Source organism: Dendrobates tinctorius, unplaced genomic scaffold, assembly GCF_039654945.1.
Source record: "Dendrobates tinctorius isolate UK_male_01 unplaced genomic scaffold, ASM3965494v1 ptg000138l, whole genome shotgun sequence".
Classification (NCBI taxonomy): Eukaryota; Metazoa; Chordata; class Amphibia; order Anura; family Dendrobatidae; genus Dendrobates; species Dendrobates tinctorius.
In genome coordinates this window covers 28,183,380-28,192,684 of record NW_027361806.1, presented here as the reverse complement: position 1 = coordinate 28,192,684, position 9,305 = coordinate 28,183,380, and positions in this window count along the sequence as shown.

Below are 9,305 nucleotides of genomic sequence, written 5' to 3'. Positions count from 1 at the left end.
TGAGCAATGCTACCGTGCGTCCCGTCCTGCCAGGAGTCCACATCTCTGCTTGCTGTCAGGACGTGGAAACCATATTAATGATATTTAGAGGCCGCTCTTGTCCGGAGCACGTGGCGGGGCTCAGACCAGGACCAGCAAAACGGACAAGAACTTAACATTAAGATCAATGGGGAAATCCACATCAGTGGAATCAATGGTGCTAAATAAATCTAATATATAAAGCTCAGTGTGTATGTATGTGTGTGTCCGTGATTGGCATCCGCACCGTCGCAGCTACAGCCACAAAATTTGGCACAGTCACACGTCTGGACCCCGAGAGCGTCCTAGGCTATGTTGTGAGGCGAAATTTTAACCCCGCGCGTTCCAATTCACCAAACAATTTCTACTATACATAATGGGGAAAAAGTGTCTGTGTATCAAGCCCCGCCCCTCATTATGATGTCATACAGGTTGCAATGGCGAAGATGCTGTCACAATGGTTGCCATGGTGACAATGATGTCTTAATAGGTTGCAATGGTGACGGTTATCTCATAACGGTTGACATGGTGATGATGATGTCATAATGGGTATATGGGCACGGGACTATGGGATGGAGGATATGTATGATGGGTATATTGGCACGGGACTATGGGATGGAGGATATGTATGATGGGTATATGGGTACAGGACTATGGGATGGAGGATATGTATGATGGGTATATGGGTACAGGACTATGGGATGGAGGATGTATGATGGGTATATGGGTACAGGACTATGGGATGGAGGATGTATGATGGGTATATGGGTACAGGACTATGGGATGGAGGATGTGTGATGGGTAATATGGGCACGGGACTATGGGATGGCGAATATATATGATGGGTATATGGGCACGGGACTATGGGATGGAGGATGTATGATGGGTATATGGGTACAGGACTATGGGATGGAGGATGTATGATGGGTATATGGGCATGGGACTATGGGATGGCGAATATATATGATGGGTATATGGGCACGGGACTATGGGATGGAGGATATGTATGATGGGTATATGGGCACGGGACTATGGGATGGAGGATGTGTGATGGGTATATGGGCACTGGACTATGGGATGGAGGATATGTATGATGGGTATATGGGCACGGGACTATGGGATGGAGGATGTGTGATGGGTATATGGGTATGGGCCGATGGGATGGTGGATATGTATGATATGGGAACGGGACTATGGGATGGAGGATATGTATGATGGGTATATGGGCACGGGACTATGGGATGGAGGATGTGTGATGGGTATATGGGTATGGGCCGATGGGATGGTGGATATGTATGATATGGGAACGGGACTATGGGATGGAGGATATGTATGATGGGTATATGGGCACGGGACTATGGGATGGTGGATATGTATGATGGGTATATGGGCATGGGACTATGGGATGGTGGATGTGTGATGGGTATATGGGCACTCGACTATGGGATGGTGGATGTATGATGGTTATATGGGCATGGGACTATGGGATGGAGGATATGTATGATGGGTATATGGGCACGGGACTATGGGATGGAGGATATGTATGATGGGTATATGGGCACGGGACTATGAGATGAAGGATGTGTGATGGATATATGGGTACAGGACTATGGGATGGAGGATGTGTGATGGGTATATGGGCACTCGACTATGGGATGGCGAATATATATGATGGGTATATGGGCATGGGACTATGGGATGGAGGATGTGTGATGGGTATATGGGTATGGGCCGATGGGATGGTGGATATGTATGATATGGGAACGGGACTATGGGATGGAGGATATGTATGATGGGTATATGGGCACGGGACTATGGGATGGAGAATATGTATGATGGGTATATGGGCATGGGACTATGGGATGGAGGATGTGTGATGGGTATATGGGCACTCGACTATGTGATGGTGGATATGTATGATGGGTATATGGGCACGGGCCTATGGGATGGAGGATGTGTGATGGGTATATGGGCATAGGACTATGGGATGGTGGATATGTATGATGGGTATATGGGCATGGGACTATGGGATGGAGGATAATTATAATTTGTTATAACTAACCACAGTTAGTTACTATGCCCGGGCAGCGCTGGGCTCTTCAGCTAGTAAATAATAATAATAATAACCTGTCATCCATGCCCGTATTATCTGCAGGTGTTCAGCAATATCCGCCGATCCGTCCAAAATGCAGCGCTGGATCAGTGACCCAGATCCCGGAGGACACAGGGGACATCAGTCGAGGACCAGCGCTGTACGTGGCCAGGAATTACTGATTAACAGTCTGCGCCCCATCCGGGGAAGCAGTGGCTTATAAACTCCTGGTCATGACCTCATAGAGGCCAGGACGCTCAGTCACGTCCACCATCACAGGGTTTACACGTCTACTCTGCCGTACGCTGGACTCCTTACCAGATGCAGCCATTATCGACTAATAATTAAAATAAAATTTGCAATTGGAATTCATTTTACAAATATTGCACCGTTTTCTTACAGGCTTTTTCTTTTCCCTGAACTTTACTGGTTGCAGAATTAGTTAACTGAGAATCCTTCAGTGAGCTCCAGCTGACTGGGAGTTTTTACCTGTTTTCCTGAAACTCCTCTCAGCTAATGTATAACAACAGACCACGTCAGAGTTGAACAGAACTTTAATGTGGTGATAAAGCAGTTTATAAAAAGAAAGATAAAAGTCAGACAAACTAGTGAGATCACTGACAAATTCTCAGTTAACTCTGCAGCTAACGACGCGCAGGAAACAAAGAACCTGTCAAAGCCGAACGCTGCAAAAAGCTGAATGAAACCCAACGGCTAAAATGACTTTTAACTTAAAATATTTGCATTTAAAGGAGTTGTCCTATTATAATATTTTTAGCCCATTTCTCTTCCTCAGGTCCTGCTGTGTCTGCACAGCCGCTCTGGTCACCGCTGCAGCCAATCACTGAGCTCAGCGGTTCCTGCCGTCTACATCGGCTGAGCTCAGTGATTGGGAGGAAGAAAAGCTCAAACACTACGTTACACAGGACAACCAGAATAACTGACCGCCCTTCAACAAGTGTGTGTTCCCCTAGATGCCCCCCCAGGCCTGGACTGATCAGCAGGATTTTGTTTTATAGCAGATGGAATTTATTTCTCCAGATACAATTCTCTAAATCTGACTTTTGCTTCTTGAAAACTTTCCACTGGGTCAGAAAGAAGAATAATTGGAGCAGAGATGAATATTCATGACGTGCAGGTAAAGAATCTCAGCACTTCGTGTTCAGGTCGCACTATATGAGGTGATCACTGAGGAATGGTGACAGGTGTCAGACGAGGGCAGGACGCTGCGTGGACAGCAGAATAAGCCGCGTGATGTTCCCCATGGGCGAAACGCTCACAGTGTATAACACCATAACGGGGCCAGTAGGAAAACTCCAATCCCAGGTCATACGGAAGCCTCAGGGCTGGAAGCGCCACAAGATCCTGTTCGTCTGGTTCTTACTTGCTACATAAATCTCTTTAATGAACACTTACACAAACAATCCAGAACTAATAACCACGGCAATAAATAGAAGAGGACAATTAGTATTTATTATATACAAAAAAAAATCCCCTGAACTTCCCCCAACATTAAATGCATTATGGAGAAATTGTGACGATAGACGAATAATGAGCACGCGATGGAGGTCAGCAGAAAGCCGCCGTCCGGTCACCGGCCAGTGAGAAATAATAACAATCACATACTGTAAAGCAGCTGCATACAGAGATTTACAGAAAAGACGAGTTTAGGGCTTCAGCAGCTAATATGCAGAAAGGGTAATGATGTCACCTATGTGCGGGTGTAAAGAGCGGGCAACTACATGCAAATAGCAGGTGGAATCGGCATTCGAAGACCCTGGAGCTGAGGAAGGAACGGGTCACAGGACTCAGGTCTCCTCACTTTCACTCAGCAAAGCCTGGAGATGCAATGGAGGCTCCGGAGAAGATAAATGATAACAATATTATTATTTAAAGGCCTTTGGTTCGGTTTCGGGCCATGGCGACTTGGTGGATGAGCGCTCTGTAGGAAGATGGATCTTGTGCAGACTAGATCGGTCACCAGGGTCTTCCCTGCCATCAGGCTGCTGCTCTTCCTCTTCACCTTGTTCCTTCTATTCTCCCCGCCATGATGTCCTTCTCCAGTGACCGCTCTCTCCGTATGATGTGTCCACAGGTCGTAGCTCGGTCATCCTTGCTTCCAGTGACATGTCGGGCTTGATTTCTTCTTCTTGCCATCCATGGTATTGATAATGTCCTTCTCCACCATATTTTGTAGATTGTTCTTCTGTCTTGTTTCTTTATCGTTCAGGTTTCGCACCCGTATGTTACCACAGTGAAGCCCAGACGATGTACGAGCCGCATCTTCACCACTAGTGAAATGTTCCTCAGTTTGAAGACCTTTTCCGGTGACTTCATTGTTGATTTTCCCATAACTATTCTCCCATTGACTTCCAGTGTTGTCGCTTCATCTTGAGCGATCATTGATCTGAGTAAGTTGAAGAACTTTACCACTTCCAGGTCATCGTCATCCATCTCAGATGTGTCCTGGTCGGCCGGACCTGGCAGTAGACAGTGTCGTTGTCTTCCTTGTGTTGAGTAGTAGTCCCGTGCTCGAGCTTTCCATCTTGACCCTCCGGAATCCGTCCTACTATCAATGTTGTATTGTCTGCGCATTTAAGATTGTTGGCGATTGGTCCAGAAATCTTGATTCCTTCTTCTTTTTCGGTAAGTCCGACCTTCCTGACAAAAGCTTCTCAATATAAACTGAAGAGAGAAGGTGCCGCCTCGTCAGACGGCTCGCTTTACTTGAACCATGCCATGGATCACAATGGAGGGAGCCATGTACATCTACATCTCCATTAGGTGCCAACAACCAAGCGATGGTTCACACCCTGCAATCAGTGAGATGAAGATGAGGAATCTCCGCTGTTTACTCACAATCCATGCAGGACGAACATTTACCAGGAAATAATCCAAGTCCTGGCTGTGAATTCACAGATCAAAGCCTTCCTCGGCCCATCATTTCATGTAAGAGGAGGCTGGTGGAGTAGTCATCTGTTCAGGAGACGAACTGACATTTGTAAGGCTCTAGAGCAGTGTTTCCCAAACTCCAGTCCTCGCGGACCCCAACAGGTCATGTTTTCAGGATTTCCTTAGTATTTCACAGGTGATTCCACAAGGCACCAGGAATTCTCTCACATGTGTAACACTATGGAAATCCTGAAAACATGACCTGTTGGGGTCCGCGAGGACTGGAGTATGGGAACCACTGCTCTAGAGGAAGCTTCAGAGAGGGGCCATGAGGGAAAGGTAGACACAACTCATAGGTCCTCTGACAATGGTGGTCAGTGCCTCTAATTAGCAGACAAGTCGGCGTGTAAAGCGCAGCATGATGGCGTCACACTGACGTGTTTCCTCCATCCCGACTTTCTCAAGGTGTGTGACACCATCTGAGATCAGCAGAACTGTCATGGGGTCATAAACCAGCTTAGAAAAAGAAAGATAAAAGTCAGAATAACGACAAATTCTCCGTTCACTCTGCAGCCAACGACGTGCCGGAAACAAAGAACCTGTAAAAGCAAACGCTGAACAAAGCCGAACCAATCTCAACAGTATAAATGGCTTCTAGTCCAAAATATTTCCATTTAAAGGGGTTGTCCTATTATAATATTTTTAGCCCATTTCTCGTCCTCAGGTCCTGCTGTGTCTGCACTGCCGCTCTGGTCACCGCTGCAGCCAATCACTGAGCTCAGCGGCTCCTGCCCTCTACATCGGCTGAACTCAGTGATTGGGAGGAAGAAAAGCTCAAACACTACGTTACACAGGACAACCAGAATAACTGACCGCCCTTCAACAAGTATGTGTTCCCCTAGATCAGGGGTCCCCAACTCCAGTCCTCAAGGCCCACCAACAGGTCATGTTTTCAGGATTTCCTCAGGTCATAATTGCATCATCTGTGCAATACAACGGAAATCCTGAAAACATGATCTGTTGGTGGGCCTGGAGGACTGGAGTTGGGGAACCCTGCCCTAGATGCACCCCCAGGCCTGGATTCATTAGCAGGATGTTTTATAGCAGATGGAATTTATTTCTCCAGATACAATTCTCTAAATCTGACTTTTGCTTCTTGAAAACTTTCCACTGGGTCAGAAAGAAGAATAATTGGAGCAGAGAAGAGATGAATATTCATGATGCGCAGGGAAAGAATCTCAGCACTTCGTGTTCAGGTCGCATTATATGACGTGATCACTGAGGAATGTAACATAGTAACATAGTAACATAGTTTTTAAGGTTGAAGGGAGACTTTAAGTCCATCTAGTTCAACCCATATCCTATCCTAACTTGCCCTAACATGTTGATCCAGAGGAAGGCAAAAAAAACCCATGTGGCAAACAGTAAGCTTCACATTGGGGAAAAAAATTCCTTCCCGACTCCACATACGGCAATCAGACTTGCTCCCTGGATCAACGCAATATTAAGGACACTAGTGTATATACCCTGTAATATTATACTGTTCAAGAAAGGCATCCAGTCCCTTCTTAAATTTTAGTAGGGAATCACTCATTACAACATCATATGGCAGAGAGTTCCATAGTCTCACTGCTCTTACAGTAAAGAATCCTCGTCTGTGAGTATGCTTAAACCTTCTTTCCTCCAGACGTAGAGGATGCCCCCTTGTCCCCGTCACAAGTCTAAGAGTAAAAAGATCATTAGAAAGGTCTTTGCACTGTCCCCTCATATATTTATACATTGTAATAAGATCACCCCTAAGCCTTCGATTTTCCAAACTAAATAACCTCAAGTGTAATAACCTGTCTTGGTATTGCAGACCCCCTAGTTCCCTAATAACCTTGGTCGCTCTTCTCTGCACCCGCTCCAGTTCAGCTATGTCTTTCTTATACACCGGAGACCAGAACTGTACACAGTATTCAAAGTGTGGTCGCACTAGTGACTTATATAGAGGTAAAATTATGTTCTCCTCATGAGCATCTATGCCTCTTTTAATGCATCCCATTATTTTATTTGCCTTTGCAGCAGCTGCCTGACACTGGCCACTAAATGTGAGTTTGTTGTCCACCCATACACCCAGGTCTTTTTCAGTGACAGTTTTGCCCAGTGTTTTACAATTAAGCACATAATTATACATCTTATTTGTTTTACCCAAGTGCATGACCTTACATTTATCCCCATTAAAGCTCATTTGCCATTTATCAGCCCAAGCTTCTAGTTTACATAAATCTTCTTGTAATATAAAATTGTCCTGCTCTGTATTGATTACCCTGCAGAGTTTAGTGTCATCTGCAAATATGGAAATTCTACTCTCTATGCCCCCCACAAGGTCATTAATAAATATGTTAAAAAGAAGCGGGCCCAATACAGACCCCTGTGGTACCCCACTGCTAACCGTGACCCAGTCTGAGTGTGCTCCATTAATAACCACCCTTTGTTTCCTATCCCTGAGCCAGCTCTTAACCCACTTACACATATTTTCTCCTATCCCCAATGTTCTCATTTTATGTATCAACCTTTTGTGTGGCACCGTATCAAAAGCTTTTGAGAAGTCCATGTACACCACGTCCACTGCATTCTCTTGGTCCAGTCCGTAACTTACCGCTTCATAAAAGCTTATCAGATTAGTCTGACAGGAACGGTCTCTCATAAACCCATGTTGATATTGGGTCATGAGGTTATTCTTCTCCAGATACTCCAGTATAGTATCTCTTAGAAAACCCTCCAGGATTTTACCCACAGTTGAGGTTAAACTTACAGGCCTATAATTTCCAAGTTCAGTTTTTGTCCCCTTTTTGAATATTGGCCCCACATTTGCTATACGCCAGTCCTGTGGTACAGACCCTGTTATTATGGAATCTTTAAAGATTAAAAATAGTGGTCTATCAATGACTGTGCTTAATTCCTGCAGTACTCGGGGGTGTATCCCATCCGGGCCCGGGGATTTGTCAATTTTAGTGTTTTTAAGACGCCGCCGTGCTTCCTGCTGGGTTTAATGGTGAATTTTTGTTATAGTTGATCATGTTTTCTGTCATGGGATTTTCTTGTGTAAATACTGTTGAAAAAAAGTCATTTAACATATTGGCTTTTGCCTGATCCTCATCCACCATTTCACCGAGACTATTTTTAAGGGGGCCGATACAATCATTTTTTAGCTTCTTACTATTTATGTAGTTAAAGAATATTTTGGGATTATTTTTCCTTTCTCTGGCAATGAGTCTCTCTGTCTCAATCTTTGCTGTCTTGATTTGCTTTTTACAGAATTTATGTAATCTTCTGTATTTATTTAATGCCTCATCACTCCCTACTTGCTTTAATTCTCTAAATGCTTTATGTTTGTCCCTTATTGCTCCCCTTACAGCTCTATTTAGCCATAGTGGTTTCTTCCTATTTCTCGCAGGTTTATTCCCATACGGTATATATTGTGCACAGGTCCTATTCAGGAGGATAATAAACGTCTCCCATTTTCTTTGTGTATTTTTATGTCTCAGGATATCGTCCCAGTTAATTGCACCAAGATCATCTCTCATCCGTTGGAAATTTGCCTTCCTGAAGCTTCGTGTCCTTGTAACCCCTCTACTACACATCTTATTAAAGGATACATGACAACTTATTAATTTGTGACCACTATTACCCAAGTGACCCCCAACCCTTACATCTGATCTGCGGTCCGGCCTGTGGGGTAATATTAGGTCTAGCAGTGCCCCCCCTCTTGTTGGTCCTGAACCAGTGGTGAAAGGTGATTGTCTCTCATAGTGGTCAGACACCTATCACCTTTGCTGAACTGCAGGTTTCGGTTCCCCAATGTATTTCAGGATAGGTGAAGTCCCCCATAATAATGACTTCTCCTTGAGTCGCTGCTTCATCTATTTGCTTTATGAGGATATTCTCTGTTGCTTCCATTATTTTTGGAGACTTATAACAAACCCCTATCAGTAATTTATTATTTTTCCCCCCTCCCCTTATCTCCACCCACAGGGACTCTACATTCTCATTAGATTCATATATATGATCACGAAGGATGGGTTGTAAGGATGATTTTACATATAAACACTCGCCTTTCCCTCGCTTATTTGTTCGGTCATTTCTGAGCAGACAATAGCCCTGTAAATTATCCCCCGGTCCTGGCTCTCGTCCGGCCATGTCTCAGATATCCCTACCATGGCAGAATTATGCTCCAACAACATTAACTCCAATTCCTCCATGTTGCTGGCGAGGCTTCTGGCATTAGTATACATGCACTTTATGTATCTCTCTGTACCTC